The sequence below is a fragment of the Vidua chalybeata genome, chromosome 13 (genome assembly GCF_026979565.1).
Source record: "Vidua chalybeata isolate OUT-0048 chromosome 13, bVidCha1 merged haplotype, whole genome shotgun sequence".
NCBI classification, from domain to species: Eukaryota; Metazoa; Chordata; class Aves; order Passeriformes; family Viduidae; genus Vidua; species Vidua chalybeata.
Window position 1 is genome coordinate 1141482 of NC_071542.1, and position 20348 is coordinate 1161829.

General features: G+C 44.6%; 1 protein-coding gene and 1 long non-coding RNA gene across 4 annotated transcripts in view; one reads left to right on the forward strand and one right to left on the reverse strand.

The window, feature by feature from the left end:
* Positions 1-20348, reverse strand: part of PEAK1 (pseudopodium enriched atypical kinase 1) — a 108949-nt gene that overhangs the window by 42571 nt on the left and 46030 nt on the right. For all 3 annotated transcript variants that reach the window (XM_053954591.1, XM_053954592.1, XM_053954590.1), the window contains one exon: positions 17322-17492. The gene's annotated coding sequence lies outside the window, so the exon portion shown is untranslated. The remainder of the gene's footprint in view (positions 1-17321; positions 17493-20348) is intronic.
* LOC128794571 (uncharacterized) lies at positions 1294-4944 on the forward strand. The gene is made up of 4 exons (XR_008433191.1): positions 1294-1424; positions 3514-3771; positions 3901-3971; positions 4676-4944. It is a non-coding gene; the product is annotated as an uncharacterized LOC128794571 (long non-coding RNA).

Consider the following 20348-nt stretch of genomic DNA (forward strand, 5'->3'; position numbering starts at 1 on the left):
TGGTTCCAGCAGCTTATTCTCACACAGGCTACTCTTCTAATTAGGGTGTCATTTATCCTTCCCAATAAGCTACTTCAGCAAGCAAGATGAATACAAGAAATTTTAATCTGCAGTCATAAGCCAGAGCAATGAAATGAGTGATGAGCTCCAAGTCAAAAGGTTAAAGATATTAATGTTTACTAATGTTGAAGTTTACAACAGATAATTTCTTTGCTTATTCTACTTACGCTTTGCCTAAAATCCATCCCCATAAAATGGCAAGCCACCACTGATAAGAATGTTATTAGGGATAAAAAGCACCAGCATAGATGAAATTCAGAAAAGGAATTAGGAGGTGCTGGCATTGGATGCTTTTAGCATACATAATAAGAATTGACTTCTTCCTTATTCTGGTGATTGTGTTGTGCCTGCCAGTCCACAACACCCCAGTGTTCCAGGCACATTGTGGGGGCTCTGTGTGCAGCCCTTTCCCTCCATGGGGACAGAGAAGGACTAACAGCCAAACCCAGGGCATCTCACAGTCAGTCATCAGCTTTTTAGCCTACCAAAAGAGACAAGATGTAGGGCAGGAAAAAAACCCCAACAAAACCCCAGTAATTTATTTTAGTTCCCAAAATCTGATTCCATACTTTAAAATACTCCACACGTGGAAAACTATGCAGTGAAGGCATCATTAAATATACTCAAGGACAGAATCAGAAAGGAAATGCAACAGAAATCCTGTGTTAGTTTTTATCTTTCCAGTCAATGACTGGTTTTTGCAGCTGGGGAATGTGCTCAATTTACTCCATGAGAGAAGAAATACCCTGCATTTCCACAGACAGATGTTTATACCTATCAAGCGTGTAAAACCACTCTAATTCTTAGCCAGTGCTGAAGGAGGAGCAAGGGGAGGCAGGAATGAGGAGCAGGCTGCTGCAGGCAGGAAATCCCTGCCCTCCTCACTGCCCATCTGCTCTGGGGCAGCAGGAGCAGCCACCTAAACGCCAGAGGTGGCTCATCCCAGAGCCCCGGGCAGGAGCCCCGGGCCGGAGCCCAGCCTGGCACGGCCCTGCAGCGGCTCCTGCCCGGCCGGCCCGGCCCACACCCGCTGCTAATGAAGCAGCTGCTAATGAAGGGGCTGCTGATCATACCTGGGAACGCCTGCAGCACGACACAGCAGGAAACAACAAAGCTGGAGCACAGCAAACGAGCTCTAGCAAAGGAAAGAAAATCACCACCAACATTCAATTCTCTTTCTTTACTTCTTCTTTACAGATAGAAATGTTTTCCTAAAGGACCTGATTGCCAGACGCAAATTTCGCTACTTGTGCTTGACAGAATCCTGAGAATGCGAAGCCTTTTGTAGCCAGAAAAAGCACAATGTGAATTTTCTACTCTTGTACTGCTGAGATGACTCAATACCAGTCTACAGGGGTCTGAAGGTAAAAGCAGAATCACACTCATCTGAATTCCTTGCCTTTCAAACGAGATTTTTATGACAAGAATACTTTATTAGCAAACTGGGCTGCTACAAGCCCACACCAGAAACCACACCAAGCTCAGGGCAATTACCTTTTGTCACTGCCATTCCGAGTGAAATGGGACAGGCTGCTATTACCAGCTCTCTTGGAGGGTCTTGAGGGAGGTTTATTCCTGCCCTGTGCAACACTGTGGCATTTGGAAGTATATTGTTTATAACAAGAACCAGCGTGAGACAACAGCAGCAGCAAAGCTCTGCCCCTGCTCCCTCTGAGCTCCTGGGCTCAGTCTCCAGGAGTGGCCAGGAGACACCACCACATTCCCCTGCCGGAGGGAACTGCTCAGGGACACAGCCCAGGCTGCCCTGCTGCCACTTCCTGCACACGGAGGGCAAGGTCACGCCAGGTGTCCCCAGGATGGTCACACAGGAGGCTCCACGCTCCCTGCACTGCTCAACCCTGCAATTCCTACAGAAAAAAAAGAGCCATGGCAGGTTTCAAAGTTCTGGGCTCAACCTTGGCTTAATTAGTGGTGGTGGCATATGTTCTGAGATGGTTACATAAACAGGGATGGCATCCCAACCCGTGGCCAAGGGGTTGCCACGGTAACCGTGACAGCCATCAACGCTGCCTTACTCATCGCTTTCAGCAGCACTTCTGCTTCTACTTTGCTATTTTCAAATACAAATAGGAATAAAGGGAGCTCTCTGCCCTTCTCTGGAAATGAAGCTGCCCACACCTTTAACCCCCAGTGCCACTTGTGACCTGTTAGCAGCACCCCTGGGCGCTGCTCTGCAAAGGCAGCGCGGGGTCCCACGCTGGGGACAAACACCAGCACAAGGCTTCCACTGCTGCAGCAATCCCTGCACACCTGGAGGCCAGGCACTGTCCTCTGTTATCAGTAATGATGTGCTCATGCCTTCCACGAGCTTCTGAGCAGCTTCACTTCTCTCAGTGCAATCAGGCAAGCCTGGCCTAAAATCTTTTATTCCCAGTTTACAGCTGTACATTATAAATAAAACGTATTTCCTCCATATTTTTTCCCTGTATAGCCAGTGCATATCTCTGCTTTCAAATCTCCTGCTCTCCCTATTTACATTTTCTTTCAGACTGCTCATAAAAACCCCTGACTAATTTTAGGACAAAGATTAATACATAGCATCCTGCTCAGTAGCACCTCCTACCTACAACCAGTTTCAGACTTGTCACTTATAGCCAGTCCTAACCCACAGAACATTCATAACACTCCACTTTCATCACTTTGGTTTCTCAGTATCAACATAGAAAAATGAAATTAAAACGTACTAGATTTAAAAGTTAATTTAGCCTTTTGTATACTTGTTAACCAAGTTATCTATTTATACCTCACTAAAATTCAGCATCTGCAAAGAAGATATACAGAGGCACAAGGAAGACAGGAAACATGGTTTTTCAAATACAAGGAATTTGTGCTTTATTTTAAAGCTGTTTTAAAAAGCAAGCCTTTTGTTTGCAATAGTACCCAGCAGTTATTTGACAGAAAAACCAGTCTCAGTAATGTGAATAAAGATTAAATGCTAAATTTTTTGGATTTCAGTGATTTGCAAAAATATTTTTTGCAGAAATATAACCAGAAAATGAGTCACTACTAACTTCACCTTCTATGACTGTTTCAAGTACAAATCATTTCTCATCTGACAATCACTCAGCTTTTAAAGCCAGCTGTTTTATAAAGCTTTTTGTTGAAACCTGGTATGTGAACAGGGATCCCAAAGCCTTAATTTTGAGAGAAATTGCAGTATGTCAAACTCAATAAAGGCAGAAGACTTGTTTGGATGCCAGAATTCTGTATGTAAAAAAAAAAAAAAAAAAAATCAAAAAGCTGAAGTTAATAACAGGAGATTTATCAGCTGCCTGGATACAGGTGTAGGATTGGCTTCTTGATTGCTTCATACAGCAGAGCTGAGAAGCTGAAGCAGATCTGCTCTGTGCTGTGCAGGTCTTCAAAATACATGTTCATACAGGAATTTTTGCTACATCAAAATACTTATTTCTTCTTTCTTTCTTTCTTTAGAGAGCAAAGTACTTTCCTTACTTCCATATGGTACTGCAGGAACAGGAAGAGTAAAGTGGAGAGACAGTGGCTGTAAGGAGCAGCTCTGCACAACTTCTGTTCACCCGTGGCTGTGCCAAAGCAAGGCTTGGGCTTTGGGTGGGTTCCAGGAGGAGCTCCTGCCCTGCCAGGACACACTGCAGCCCCAGGCAGTGCCACAGCCAGGCAGCCCCAGCTCCCTGCACTGCTGCTCCAGCCCAGAGCTCTTCCAAGGCCCAGGTAACCCAAGGCATTTACCAAAAGGACGGGCTCCCAATGCTCTGTCTCTAATGCCCCATGTTAAATCTCTTCTCTCCACATAAAGCCTGGGACATTAACCATGTCTTATTTTCCCATTTTTCTTTTCAGGGAGCCTGGATGGATTGTAATGCACATGGATAGACTGAAATGCTCAGCAGATGATTTTGCTTAAATCTCAAGTAAGACAAATGTGAGGAGATCTTCAATCACTGCCCTGGGATGTGTGGGCGATGTATTCCATTTCACAAGGAACAGCATTTGGAAAAATTCCACTTTCACTCCTCAGCCACTCTTTTAATTACTTGCTAAACTTGTAGCAAGAAGAATGGGAAAGGAAAAGGGCAGAGGAGACTTCCCAGAGATAATGAGATGGCTGCCTGCTGAAGTGAGGCAGCAGCATCATGAATGGCCGAGCTGAAGGAGGAGCAGGCAGATCCCTCACCTCCCCTCCGTGGCAGCAATTCCAGCAGTCACTGCTCTGCAGTCAGACACCGAGCTCTAGCAGCAAGATCCCTGCTTGAGTCAAGGCCTTTGGCTCACAGGGCAGGATGGAAGATTTCAGTTTGAGGCTCTGTAGTAGTAATAAAATAAATTCTGCCTCAAAAGTCCACAAACCTTTAATATGCCAGGAACCAGAGACAAATGAAAGTCTCTAAAGGTCCCTGGGATTTTACCACTTGCTGTGCCTATGCATTCCCTGGTGCACACTTCATTTTTACTAAAAATTCAGTGCAAAGAAATAAATTAGGAAGAGCTGTCATACTATTTTTTTTTTAAGTCTAATTTCAATATTCCCTATGAAAAATGTGATATGAAAACTCTTGTTTTATAATATCTTGTAGATATTATTATCCAAGGACTACAGGTTTTTTAATCTGTTTAGGTGGATTTGATGAGCTGCTCCACACCAATGTGGACAATACCTTTGTTTCCTTGTCGATGCAAACTTGGGAGCATTTTCCCAAGATCCTGAATTATGCCTGCTGCTAAACTCCAAGAGTTCTCAGGTGAGCACGTACTTTTCTTACAGAGGTAACCAAGTTCTGACTCTGACATGCTCAGAGGTCATGCATCAAGTTCAAAAGTTTTGCACAAGTAAAGCACAACTGAGAGCATTATTGTCTTTCAAAATTATTATTGTAATATCTAGTGATAAATGTAATGCCACAAGTGTACAGCTTTAATTGAAATGTAAACTAAACTGTTTGTTGATAGTCTCCTTCAATTGTCCTTTGCTAATGATGAAAATAATTCCAATAATTACTGTGCCCAAAACATCTGGGAAGGAGATCAAAATCACTGTCTGAAAATTAAGTACAGTAGTAGTTCAGGGGTTAAAGTCACATAAATGGTGCCTTCTTTAAAAATACACCTCTATAGTTTGCATACTGCTGTAGCAGAGAAGTATAAATTAGACATATTTATAAACACAGACACAAAATGAAGAAATCACAAGTATCAGATCCTTGGAATATTCTGGGTATCTTCAGACTGAGATCTACAGAAGACACACACATCCCAGGCAGAAAGCTAAAGTAAATGTGATCAGAGAAAAAGGGACTTAAAACTGAGAAAATATGATTACAAACCAGAAATATTATACTATTAATGAATTCCAGGGAGAATTAACTTAGCCAGCTGATCCAGGGAAAGATGTTACAGTGGGCATTGTTTAAAGCCCACCCCACAGAAAGCAGCCTGTCAGAACCCAGCGGGAGGGTGTGGAACACCCAGGCAGCCCCTGCTGGAGCAGATCCACGGGAGGTCCCAGGCTCTGCCCACAGCCCTGGGGTGATTCCCACTCTGATTTGGGGTGATTCCCACTCTGATTTGGGGTGATTCCCACTCTGCCCTCGAGTGGGTCTGCTGGACCAGCCCCGGCACGGGGGGCACTTCAGCAGCACATCACACAGACCGACACGTGCTGTGCCAAGCTCCAACAGGGAACTTCCAATCCACGTCGTGCACTCCAGCTTCTAAAAAACACTGAAAGTCTTCAATTCATGTAGTAACCTTGTGGACATGAGAACATGCAATTTATGGCAAATATTTTATAAGGGAGAAGGGAAGAGGTTACAACAGGATTATGAGCAAGGACTTCCAAACCCAGTTCTAAAATTATCTTCAGCTTTAGCAAATCACAACTCTAACCCCCTCTCCTTTTTGCTTATTCCTAAAGCCTTTCTTCTTTCTCCTCTGTGCTTAATCTGATCTAAATTCTTTCAGGATGTCAAGGGGAAAAATCTGCTATTAAGAGCTACTAGTTTCCATTTGCTTTTTAGAAGTGGGTGTGTGACAACACTCTGAGGCATTACACAGGCAATTAGGTATGCACAGGATGCCCTACTCCAGAGAGACAATATGCAGAGAAGTGGAGGCTAAAGCACTTCTGCATTAACAGGAGGACCCTCCAAGTGCTTTGCACAGTGTGCTCCAGGGCCACTCAATTGTCCCACAGTGTCAGTATTCCAAGCAGAAGACATTTCACTTTGTTTCTTCCCAGGCCAAAGTATCAACGCAGGAATCAGGTATTTATCCAATGCCAGTAACAAGATTTCTACCTAGCAATTTTCTGCAACTTAAATGTAAATGATGCATGAAAAATGCGTTCTTATGAGATATTAAACACAAGCCAAGTGCTTTAACAGAAAAGTAGGAAACACCCCAATGATCTCTGTGTTTTGTCATCATCAATGACTGCAGCCCCAAGGAGCCTCCAGCTCCTGCCAACCCAGTAGCAAATAAGGACTCAGTGCAGCTTCGAAGAAATTATGGCACTTTCTTATGTGCATTCAGAAAGAGACAGCCATGAAGCATTGCCTCGCTAAATGTTATAAAAGTTCTTATAAATATTCATGTGCAGCATTTGTACTCTGAGTATTTAATCATTTCTTTACAAGAAAGGAACAGGATAGAAGGATAAGAGGAAGAAGCTACTGTTTCTTCAATTCCAAAGAGATCAAGGTAACAGAAGAGGCAAACTTGTGCACAGGTGATCTATAAATTAGTCAGCACCAAACCTAGAAACCTACAAAAAAAGATAATTTTTCCAGGTAGATTTTCTTTTTTTCATTACATCTGAAGTTACACAAGAGTTTGCAGGTATTAACCTAATGATTTCTTCAATCATTTGAATTACTTGCATTTTGATCCTTTACATTTTTACATAAGTTGCTTTTGAAAAAATAAGCATGACCAGTTGCTTCTGACATTTGTGTGAAGACAGATTCAGCTGGCTGCACTCTGCACTCCAAAGGCCATGGTGCCAGGTAAACCCAACAGCAGGGCAGCAGCAGTGCCTGGCTGGAGAGGCTTTGCACCACTGGGCACTCGATCCATCCCCTCTAGAACAGCAGGACTGAGAGCCCTGGCAGCACCCCGTGCAGGCACTGCCTGCCCAGCTCTGCCCATGGCACGCAGCCCTGGATCAGAGCCTCCCTCTCACAGCTGAAGTTTATCAATACTGCTGAGAATTAATATAGATTTCTGTAACACGTGCTGACAATACAAAAGCCTGCTCACAGGCGGCTTGTGCACAAAAGAGAAAATACATTGCAAAACAGTTTTGATGTCAAATTATAAACCTAATAGAAAAGCCAAGAGATGTGGAACAGTAACACCTGAACTGCTCAGCAATCACGCAGCAGAGACAGCAGTCAGGGCTCCTGCCTTGCTGTGATGTGGCCTCCAAGCCAGACCAGGAAAGCCCTGGACACTTTTCCCTCTCCTCCCACAGCGGGAGCAGCAGTTCTGCTGCAGACACACGTTACACCGAGGCTGTGGGTACCAGTGCCTCTGCAGACACCACCCTCTGGATGCAGCTCCCCAGCCAGGATGCTGCAGCTCGAGGTGAAAATAACAACCTCAGCTGTTCATTACTGCAGGCCCAGCTCCTTCACACACACCTTGGCTGGCAAGCAGACCCAGTGCTGGCTGAACAGGCTGGGACAGCAGCAGTGACAGTGGAAGAAGCTTATTGCTGTGGTGCTTCTGGTTCCCTGTTGGATCAGGCAAGGCAGATTCCTGCCAGCTGTACCTGTCTGTGCTCTCAGGTGTATTGGACAAGTCTCCATGGAGTCACTCCAGGCCCATGCCATGTTTAGAATTACAAAGCAAAATGAAAAGCGGTGCTGCCTTTTGCTTCCCTCAGGAAAACTGCCTCTTGCAAATGGTTTTATCATTTTCATTATATCCTGTTTGATTTGCTTTACCATCTTGACTGGAACAATAGCTAAGACATAATAGAAAAAGATTTTTCCACAGGCTGGTTCTAATTACATTAAATCTCAAGTGAGATAGGACATTTAAATAAGAAACAACAACTGCAGAGTCTGAGATAATGACATACCGAGATACCAGGCTTTTTGAGAGTGCCATTAAAATGATGCATGAAGCATTACAGCTACTCCAATTGGGTTTCAACACAAAAGCCATTCCTTCTGTGGCACAGTGCTGCAGAGAGAGGTCAGCACTTACTGCACTCAATGTGCTACTCAACAATTAGGAACCATTATCCCTTACGCTGAAGTTGCAACATAGACACAGGCTTAAGCTTCTGTATGAGCTGAGGCAGTTGGGAAGGCAGGGTCTCTGGGATGAATCACCTCATGAACCACAAAACAGAGAGGAGGAGCTTCTGAAGAGCTCCTGGATTTTGCTGCAAGTTGCACCTTTAACATTTTGTCATCATAACTGAATTCTCTTAATTTCCTGGAAAACGTACCTTTAGACTTTCTGGAAACCACTGAAATGCAGACATACAAAAGGGAGACTGTGGCTGTGTGTCCTGCAAACGCAGTGCAGCCTGTCACAGTCCCACTGCTCGTTTGTCTAACCTTGGAGCCACTGCCCAGCTGTGCTGCCAGCACTGGGGCTTATGGGGTCCTGCAGCAAAGTCCCCTGCTGGAAATCAAACTGAGGAAAGGGAGCTGCTCTGGGGAGGAAAGGAGAAGGGTTGGCCTGAGGGGATCGAGGGCACCCTCAGCCAGGGGGCAGACAGTGCTGAGTGGGGTGGGAATGTTCTGCTGGAGGGCTCTGCAGAGGGACCAGGACAGGCCAGATCCAGTGCCAAGGCCAACTGTCTGAGATTCAACAGGGTGAAGAGCTGGGTTCTGTGCTTGGCTCACAACTCCCTGCAGTGCTGCAGGCTGGGGCAGAGGGACTGGAAAGCTCCCCAGCAGAAAGGACCTGGGCACAGCTGAACACGAACCCAGGAGAAGGCTGATGGCACCTGGGCTGTAGCAGCAATGCTGTGGCAGGGCAGTGAGCATCCCCCCGTGCTGGGCACTGCTGAGGCCACACCTCAGATCCTGCGGGCAGTTTTGGGCTCCTCACAACAAGGAGGTTTAGATTGGAAATTAGGGAAAAATGTCTTCCCTGAAAGGGTTGTCCAGCCCTGGCAGAGGCTGCCCAGGGCAGTGGTGGACTCACCATGCCTGGGGGATTAAAATGCTGTGTGGATGTGGCACTTGGGGACACGGGTCAGCGGTGGAGCTGGCAGTGCTGTGTCAGTGGTTGGACACAATGATCTTAAGGGTCTTTTTCAACCTTAACAATTCTCTGATTCTGTACTGGGGGAGAACAGTTCACCAACTGCCCTTACTCCCAGCTCATCACTAGTGATGAATAATTAACATCAAACCATGGCTAAGTGGCTCAGTGCTGTATGGCCAGAGCTGAGGCAGGTCTGTACTTACTGGCTATCAGTTTCTTACCCAGCCAGCTGGTTTTGCACAGCTGCCATAGGAACGTTTCAAGGAAATTAGCGAGATACTGAGGGTTGAGAGACTTAGTTTCAGTCAGTAAACAGAATTTATGATTCTAAATGCTATAATCAGAGAATATAAACTTTCACAGAAGCAGGTCAGTAAGTAAAGCATTCTTGTCGAAGTAGCAAAACATTAATTCTCTGTTAATAGTCAAGTGCACAAAAGAAAATTTACAAAGTTTATCTCAGCACACAAAATAAAATTATTTTCTTGGGTGTATATTCCACACTTGAGCCTTGCCCCACTGAAGTGCTGTGACACACAGATTGTCTGTGCTCACCCAGTGCCAGGGCACTGCAGGGTGATGGCTCAGACACAGCTCAGTGCTTGCAGTCCTATGCAAGTGGCAAAAGCCTTTGCTAAATGCAGCTCAGGTACTGCACAGCCACTGCTGGGGATGCCTGTCTGAACAGAGCCAGCCTGAACAGAAACACACATGCAACTATTACTGCTTGTGACAATATTTAATTTGCATTAAATAAAGAAGGAATTTAACTTGTACACCTTTCCCTGTCAACTACTGGTTTTGCTACCTTCCTTTAGGCCCTTGTAAGACATTAGGAAGCCAGAATTAGATGGCCATGCTCACCTTCATGACACCTCTCAACAGCCCCAGCTTTCAAACTGCAGCAGCTGCACCTGTGGGTGGGGAGGAAGGGTGGATTTCTGTCAGGTCAGGGAGTGAAGGACATCAGCAGTGAGCACCAACACAGGAGGCTGCTGGGCCTCTGCCTCCCTCTGCTCCCCAGAAGCGCCAGGGGAGGTTTCAGCAGGTTCATGGCCTGAACAGACCCTGTCCTGAAGTCCTTGGGCTCACACTGCCTGCCCTTTTTTCCCTCCCAGTTCCTGGCACAAACCTTCCACACTGGATCCCACTGAAATACCACCATGCAATTTTACATGCAAACTACACAAAAGGCTGTTTCTTCCCCAAGCAGAGGAATAATTTGAAAACCTGCCTGTGTTGCTCATGAGCTGAAATAGAGGCTGCACAGGTCATGATGACCTGAGAGCTGAAGGGAGCTGAGGAGTCTCTCCCCAGGCCAGGACATCCCTGGGTGCCAGTGCCAGCACTGCAGAGCTGAACTCAGCAGCACAAGGGCAAACCCCAGAGCCTGAAGTGCACCAAGGGGCTGGGATCTCTGGCACTGGCAGTGCTGCATCCCAGGGCACTGCCCCCACTGTCTGTCACACACACTCCTGATGTGCCATCCAACCTGCTTCCTGCACAGCCTGCTGCTCTCTCCTTAAGACCAACATTTACAGGGCGTATTTCAGCTTTTCTAAAACCCACTGTGCTTTCTAAAGATCCACCTTGTCTTCTAGGCAAGTGAAGTAACACTTTCTGTCTATGGCTCCTGGGGATTGTTTTCCCTTTTTATTTAAAAAAAAAAAAATTGGATTTTGCAATGCCTATTTCTCAGCCAGATTGTCATGGATGTTAATGAGATTTATCTGCACAGCCTCTCTCACTCTCTGCCCCCTTTCATTCTTTGACATACAAGTGCTTTTATGTTGCAGGAAATGAGGACAACAGAAAGCTGCAGATCCCATGAATGTAAAAATTGTCTTGAAGGCATGGAACAATCCAGCCCTAATTACAGCCAGCTGGAGCCTGCTCTCTTTGCACTGATACTTAGATAATTAACTGAATACTGACTGATGCAAGACTCAAGTATGTCACTACCACTCAGATATTCAAGGTTAATTTTTGTATCCATCACCAACATCAAGCTTAATGGGTATTATCAGCTAAACTCTTGAAAATCAGTAACACAGACTCATAGTCAGGACTATTTTTCCTTCAGTGAGCTTGGTGCCATCTTTCTTTAGCTGCAGAAGAAATGTCTTTTACATTAACAAGGCAAACTCATAAATTTTGATCCATTTAATACCTGTAAATTCACTCACTTAAAGCCTTAAATACACTGAAACCACAACACTGGTGTAATAAAATACACCCCAAACTGTTCCAGTGGGCATTACTGCAGTAATAACCTGTTTATTTCTCATAATATGGCATCTTTAAATTGGTGGGTGTGTGCATCCTCCTCGGTAAGCTTTATATGGATGCTGAAAGCAACCAGTTCTGTGCTGAAAAACAAATATCCTGATCTGACTGCCAGTGCATATATCTGAAACTATTACAGGAGGGGACAGCAGAGCTAGTGCTCAAGAAGCCTGAAATGTCTGCAAGTCAGAACTACTGATCACTTCTCCTCCTGCATGGAACAATACATGTTTAGATTGTGAGGTACCTGAACTGTGCTGTCAGCAAAAAAACTGAAAGAGGAAGTCAGTACCAACAGGAGAAAGTTGTCTTAGTTCCATTTTCAGCAGTGCTTTCCCTGGAAACAGGGATTTTGGGACAGATTCAATCCCTCTGACTGGTTTGCAGCTGCACTGATAGGAGAAAACAAGGTGTCACTACTTGCTATCAAGGGGTATTTTTATTCCTAGTTACTAATTCAAGAAATCACTGTGAAAAATTGGAAGTATTTTAACCCGGTAAAGATGTTCATAAGAACAGCAATACAGCACAGCAAAGCCACAGAACTTATCAGTAATTGTTAGAGCTTGGGTAGGGCCATGCAGCAGATAACCAGCATGCATCTCAGCAGCCTGCAGTGCTCTCCAAACATCTGGGTGGGGAGGCAGGAATCTAAAGAATCCGGAATAGGGATTCTTTTCATTTTGTATTTTATTTGTCCTCGCACCTTCTTATCTAGCAATGGAAAAATAAACAATCCCAGTTATGTTTGCACATGGCCGACCATACTCCTTCAGTAGGAAAAGTCTGAATTTTGTGAAATATCTTTGGAATGCCACTGTAATGTAAATCACAAAGCACTGACACCACAGTGCAAGTTAAAGTGTAACCTGCAGCTTTCCCCAAGAGAATACACAGAATTTGTATCACCAGAAATGGAAAGCAACAGAACAAAAATAAAAGCTTAGCAAAAAAAGTAGGTTAACTGATATAGAGAATGATACATAACACAAGGCTGAAAAAGAAAGCAAGGCAGGTATTTTTGGAAATATTTTGAAGTCTCTTTAAAGCCCTGCCTATTTGCCTGTGAAGCATTTCTGCTTAAAATATAGATATGCTAATGTTCATATTGAAGATAGCAATGATTGGGCTGAAAGAACTCCTCTTTGGAAGAGCAGAGGAAGAAAGACTGTGCATCATCAGCAGCTGGTTCTGAGTGCATTTTCAGACTTATCCTGGGGGGAGTTAAGGAATCACAGAATCATTAGGGGTGAAGGGGTGTCTGGGGGTCATCTAGTCCAGCTCCAGGAAAATGGATGTTTGAGAGGAAAAGTTACATTCTGGAGAAACTGAAGAAACCTTTGGAATCTGAGAAGCCTCCAAAACTCCAATTATTTTGTGTTAAAGGGGGTGTAAGAAGTGTTGCTGCAGCAGCTCCCTGGATGAGGTGGCTGCTGTAGTACCCAAGGGCATCCAGCACTGCCCAGAACCTCGGGACAGTGGCACTACCTGCATTCCATGGAAATGGTTATTGCCTGCAGCACGTTCAAATGTGTTAATTGTCTTTTTCACCTAGAAGTTCATCGTTTTCTTAATTAGCAGGATCTGAACTGTATGCAGGTTTCTTTTTTTGGTTTGAGATTTTTTTTTTTTTTGTTTGGAAGAATGGGAATGTGTTTCTTGCCAAAGCCACATCACATAATAACAGACTAGAGAAAAATGAAAGGACCCAGTATGAAAAATACAATGCAATTATCACCAACTGAGCAGCTGATAAAAGAAATGACAGAGTAAAATTCACAAGTTTCACATGATGGAAATTCAGGGAAAGTGAATTTGTTACAAATATTGGGCAAATGAAAAGAGGAGACCTCACCATAAGCGAGGCCTCTCCCGTGCCAGCCACTACAAATTCCCTCCTCCTGCAATAAGCAATCTGCCATCCCGTCACAAAAGGACCCCCAGCAGCAGAGCTGCTGGGATGGAACTTACAGTAGCATGGCCAAAATGAAGACCAGGAGCCCCACACAATTACAAGATAATTTTTCCATTTTGTCCTGTTTATTTGAAATTTCCAGCCATCACACCAGCATGAATTCAAGCAAACACAGCATCAGCTGCCTTCTATCAGCTAAACTGACAAGGACAGAATTTTTAACACACCTGTGATGGGCACATTTCAGAGATAAGTCTAAGTGAAAACAAAGACTACTGCAAGCGTGAAAAATCTGAACTGCCTTCTGGAAAGAAGTGCATATAAGGACATGGAATAAATATTATTAAGCTATTGTTGCTTAGTCTGTCAATGTTTCCATTTTGAATCAGCCTTCAGCTATTAAAACCTCAGCTGGAAAAGCCTGGTAGAACCTGACAAATGAACAAGCCAGGTCTCGGGAAGAAAAAAAAGTAGTTTTTCCTTAACCTCAAACACATCCTGACTTCTGTGTTTTCAGCTTCTTTTGAGATAAATATCCTCAGTTTTGCATCTTTCTTTTGTACACGTGTAATTGCAGTTCAGATGTTTCCCTATCTGTTCCCTGATTTACCCTGAGAGGGAAGCAGCTGGCCTGTTCTGCAGGGGAGCACACCCAGCACAGTCCTCTGTGCCCAGAGCTTCTCCAAACTGCAAGCACACAGAAACTGATACAGCACTTGGAGTCTGGAAAACTGTTCAGGAATGCACAAAGGAAATGCACTACAGAAATGTAAGATCATTAAAAGAACGTTATTATGGTTATTATCCTAAAAATCCATCTAAGCCAGTAGCTCCTGCCTGTGCCTGCAGATACCTCGCTTTATCTGCAGCTCACATGGATCACAACAGGCTCCTCTGCAGTGCCAACATTTTCTGCTCCTTCCTTGTTCTATGTGCCAAGCCAAAGAGAAGCAACAAAGGCTGGTGCTGTTCCTGGAAAGGACTGGCTTCTGCAGGAGTCAGTGGGCAGTCTCCTTTCATGCACCCAGGCTCGTGCTCTGTACAGCGAGGGAACCTCTGCAAACATGCTCCTGGTGCAGCCTTCTCAATGGAGAGCATCCCACAGAATGTGTGTGGGTCCTGTGTGTGGGACAGGAGCCTGACAGGGGCCTCAGGAGAATCCTCTGTGTGGCAGCAGAGCCAGGCAGGCTGAGGTGTGTGAGCTGCCCACAGCCTCCCATTGTTCCTGGGAAGGTGGTGACTTCCTTTTCATTGAATCTTTCCCCTTGCTTTGCTCTTCCTTCCTGATGATAAATGCAGTTTTTATTTTTCCAACCAATTCAACATTACTTTTAGAAATTTTATCAGTCATTCAGATTTCAGTCAGTGAGTCAAGCGGAAAAAATGCGTTCTCAAGCTGAGAGAAAACCCTCCCATTTAAAATCCCCGAGCCAAGAGCACCTCCCAGGCAACATCCTCCAGCTGCTCTCAGAGACAGAAGGAGTATGTGCACTCCATCACTTCCCACCTGGGCCAGTCCAGAGCATCTCCAGCAGGAAGGAGATCTGATTGCCCAGAGCAGCAATCCCTGGCTCTTCCCAGGCCTCATCCCACCCAGCTCTTTCCTCAACTACAAAAACCTCTTCGTGTTCAGCTGATTACCATCTTCCTGTGCCAGCAGAGGAATCTATCCCATAGCATTGTTCTCCCTGTTTCTGGGCCTCTGATTGTCACTTTTATCAGCTAAATAATAGTAATTTGAATGCAGAAACAATGATGGGAACCTGTTTGCTCAGCTGAAGTCCTCGTCCCCCAGCAGATTTACAGTTAGTGCTGTTTTGTCAAAGGCTGAATGCATGAAGAAGTTGCTCTGCCAGGCAGAGATGTACAAGGGAACAGACAAAACATCACCTTCCAGTTTCCTAGGAATGTTTCCTCTAATGATGGTGGTTGGAACCTGTTTATATCCTCTCCTGACCACCTGCATACAGACAAGCCAAGGTGGTATTTTCCTCAGTAAGAATGGGCAACAGTTTGTGACTAGGACTGCTTTGTAACTTGTGCTGCTCATATTTCTGGCTCCAAAGTGCCCTACAGAAACCAAACATCCTGCTCAAGTGCTCCAGCTCCAAAACTTTTGCAAAACAGACATGAGAGCTGGAACTGTCTTTTTCTTGTTCTCATTAGACACATGAGTGAATCAGATCTGAGGATCTGTGCACACCTTCAAAGAGAAAGGACTGCAGGGCTACAGGGAACAACAGAGACAAGGCATTAACGAGAACACAGTAAATCTGAAAACTTGAAAGAAGAAAAACATTTTTCTTTTAAGTTCTTTCTAAGCTTCATTTGTCACCACTGCAGACAGATGGAATCTGCAAGCCCTCCCTTCCTGCCAGAGCAGCAGAAGACACTGACACAGTATAGAAACAACTCTGGCAACAAACCAGGCAACTCCTAAAGAGGGAAACTCAGTGAGGGAGGAACCTGGCAGCCTCCTGAGCACCTGATGCACTGGCTGAGCTCTAAGCTCTTGGTTGGGAGGCTCCTAAGTGCTGGTCTGACTGTGCTCTCACAAGAGACACAGGAGCTCAGTGTGGATTTCAGACAGAATTGCTACATTAATGCTGACCATCTTCTGAAATCTCACCCTCAACCTCACAGAAATTAGGACAGCATTCTTCTGGGGCACTGACTGTTCTCCCAGTGAAGTTCTAACACAGACTATGATACAGGGGTGGAGTGAATACCTCACCTGGACTGGTAAATAAGAACAGATATATTTGTGAGGTTCAGAAATGCAAGTCTCATTTTCCTGCCATCAGTCACAGAGAACTACTGTCAGATCTGTTCACTCTCCCTCTAAAAAAAAAGAGGGTAGAATAAGAAAGAAACATTTCAAACAAAACCGCGGCACACAACGGATTTCCTTTGTTTTATTCATGACAAATGAAAGGAATGTGGTGAGATGTCAATTTTGATACATGCAGTTACATCACAGTTTTCAAACTAAGGCAGATTCTATTGAGCTGGGGTTTAGCGAGGCTTTGAGGAGAGCACAAACACCTCCTTTCACTCTCTTGTCTCAAAAGACATGGAAACATCATCTTGGTGTGGTATTAAGGATGTGGTAATTCCCCTCTACCCTTTTAAAAGCTTCTGTTTTTAGTGGCCAGCTCTACATTGTTACAAAGGCACAGAGCCCAAAAGGGGATAGCAAGACAGTGCTGGGGGGGCTTTCTGCTCCCAATTTAACCTGAAAAAGTAGCACAGTTTTGTATTCCTGACTAGCAAACTGACCTTAGGAAGACAGGCATAGAAGTATTCAGATGTTTAATACCCAGCTATGAATGGCAGAGAAAAAGATAAGCAAAAGAAGAAGAGTAAAGAAAAGAAGAAAATGGAAAAAGATTTTTGAGGAAATATTGAATGTCAGCAGAGAAAAGCAAACTTCCTGGTGTGCCATGTAAGCACGTCTTTCCACAGGTTTCAGGAGTCACACCAAGTACTTAAAATATAACAAAAACCAGGGACAGAGCTACTTCTACAACCTGTTCCAAACTGCAGTTTGCTGGGCATGGGGTAGGAAGGCAGTAAGTAATGGACAAAAATCTTCTTGTTTTTCAAAGATGAAGACATGGGATGAACCCACAGGAAGGAATTTCAACTACTGAATAAAACACCAGATACTAAAATTCCAACTTTTTGCTAATGAATGAAGTTCACAAAATCACATGTTTGGCTCTTGTAAGATTTCTCTATTTAAACTCTGGTAGTAGTAAAACAATATCATCCACAATCTAAATTATCCTACGGTACTGTACTGGAAACCAGAAGATGACAAAAAACAAGTTACCACTTAAGTCTGAGGCACTGAATCCATTCCCATGTCAACGGCTGGCTTGGCAAAACCTCCTGCAGCCACTGGTAGTAGATCCTGCTGAAAATTTCAAAACTTCCAACTTGTCCAGACAAATTTGCTTCACCACCTTCTCTTCATGACTGCTGGTCAAGGCAGGAACATTTTCTGTGAAAGACAGACAAGAAGACTATTTCAAACAAATTTCAAATCTGATTTATTGTAAATTTTCCTTCAGGAGTGACCTCCTGATATCTTAAATACTGCAAAAGCTGTGTAAAAAGACAGTTGAATTCTTTTCAGAATTCTGGCTGCATAGCTGGCACCCCAGACTTTTGTCCTTAACATTCCCATTGCTTTCCCATTCCCCAGGAGCACAGTGCTGGAGACTTCCTTTAACTTTATCTGCCCAAGAGCCATGTTACAGCTCTGCAATGAAGATAAGTTGGAGGCACAGGCTGAGGAACAGCCTGTGGAACCTACTGGAAGAATGAAGGACTTTTCCTGGGAAAAGGAGCAGAACTCTTTGGAGTTATTCAAGGAGACAGCACTGTCCAGTTCTCCCGGGGTTTTGTTGGTGGGGTTGGTTTTTTCCCCTCCTCTGGTATTCTGCTTCTTGGGACTTCAAGTGTGAACGCGTTTGTGGGTGACAAAGTTGGCAGCAAGAAAGCAAACACAAATTATTTGTGTAACAGAAGCCACAAATAACAAGGAGCAAAGCACTTCAACTTCTGTGCAACCCGGTGAGGGCACAGACTGAGCAGGACAACCAGAGTGCCTTGACAACGATTATCACCACAAAAGGACATTTTAGGACATTTGAAAGTAAGATTCTGAAAAGCTCTGTAGACTAGTAGCAACAAGTGAGATGAATAAGAATTATCCTAAGAGAAAACACACATGATGTGTTTGAAAATGGACTTAATGAGAAGGTGAACACCCTTGCATTGAAGGCAGGTAGGGGAATAGCCACTAAATCAGACTTAAACTTGTGCCTCATTGTCTAAATAGAGATATTAGAGATGAGTCAAAAGCTTACTCTGGATGGAGAAGATTGCATCTTCTCCTAACCCGAGTGTTACCAACCAATTTGCTTTTGCAGATGGGATTGGCCAGAAATAGGATGCAGGAAAAGAAAAGGAATGAGAACTGAGCCCTGCAAAGCCTCCAGAAGGAATGTTAAGGGAACACCACAATCCTTCGTAGTTCTGAGAACCTCACACAGCAGCAAAGTTTTTCTTTGCATCTTACCAAGTTCTTTGAAATAGAGAAAAGAGCCTTGAAGAAAAGAGAAATCAGCCAACACTTCGTGGCATGGAATGGCTGTACTGGAAGATTATTTAAAGTCTCAGCATAAGGAGATGTTGTTTGTGTAAAATTTTAGCCCCTTCCAAAATGTCTTTTTTGCTGGCTAGAAGAACAAGAGACTGGGAACTTTGTGGATTGAGGCAGGTTGCTGCAGTTCAAGCAGCTGGCTGGGGGAGGAGGGGGGATGGATTTCTCCTCCTTTAGTGCCCACCAGCCTGCAAAACCTGTTCCCAAATTGTGGGCACCTTTGGGCACGTCTCTATAGGGAACACCAAACCAGGAAACATTGCCAGAGCTGTAGCTATACAATAAAATATCAACAGTTACACACATTTTGAAATTTTAGCTGCATGCAGGTGTTTGTACTTCTGTCCAAAAATTCTGCAGGCTTTACCCAGCACTACGAAGGGCTTGCCTTGCCATTTGCCTTCACTTGTGGAGCTGCACTCCAACAGCTCTGGCACAGCTGGAGATGGCAGAGACTCACTGCCACAGCTGGATATAAATCTGGTATTCCTGTGGCTTGTGAGGATCACTGAGGTGTTTTATAGGTGCCACAGAAAACATTTTATCTCCAACATCAGCATAGTGCACATTAAATAGTAGCTAAGGCAACAGGTGGCACAGGGATCACAGATACAGTTGTCATTGTACTCACAAACAGCACAGGGACTTGAAAAACACAATCTACCACTCAAAAAGAAATGACTGAAGCCACTCCATATTCACTTCTGTGCCAGTGCCTGGTACTACAGATTAATTTAAAACATTTAAAGTTAATTAATGAAGATGATGTGCAATCCTTTTCAGCCACTGCTCCAAAGAGGCAATTCACACGGATGGAGTGAATGCTGCTGCAGATGAGTCCCTCCCTCCCCATTTCCCTTGGCTTCCCCTGGAGGCTGGGGCAGGAGAGGCCCCATGTGAAGAGCTGTTCTCGCAGCACAAAGGGCAGGAATGCTCAAGAAATGAATCACAGACCCTTCCTGCAAGCATCTCACAGACCATTCCTGCAAGCATCTCACAGACCATTCCTGCAAACATCTCACAGACCATTCCTGCAAGCATCTCACAGACCATTCCTGCAAACATCTCACAGACCATTCCTGCAAACATCTCACAGACCCTTCCTGCAAGCATCTCACAGACCCTTCCTGCAAGCATCTCACAGACCCTTCCTGCAAGCATCTCACAGACCCTTCCTGCAAGCATCTCACAGACCCTTCCTGCAAGCATCTCACAGACCCTTCCTGCAAGCATCTCACAGACCCTTCCTGCAAACATCTCACAGACTGTTCCTGCAAACATCTCACAGACTGTTCCTGCAAACATCTCACAGACCATTCCTGCAAACATCTCACAGACCATTCCTGCAAACATCTCACAGACCCTTCCTGCAAACATCTCACAGACCCTTCCTGCAAACATCTCACAGACTGTTCCTGCAAACATCTCACAGACTGTTCCTGCAAGCCTCCCAGCTCTCAGCAGCTGCCAGGCTGGAGCAGCTCCCGGCCTCTTCAGGCTGAGTGACAGCCAGGGGTAAAGGGGCACCTCCTCACAAGATTAGGAACAGGAAGGCTGTTTCAAACTCCTCCATCTGAATTATGATTGCTGACTGTGTAAGGAGGCAAAAATGGAAGCAAACCCACAAGGAAACAAAGCTTCATTTGGGAAAGGTTTTTCCTATTCATGATGATTGCAAGTGAATTTTTC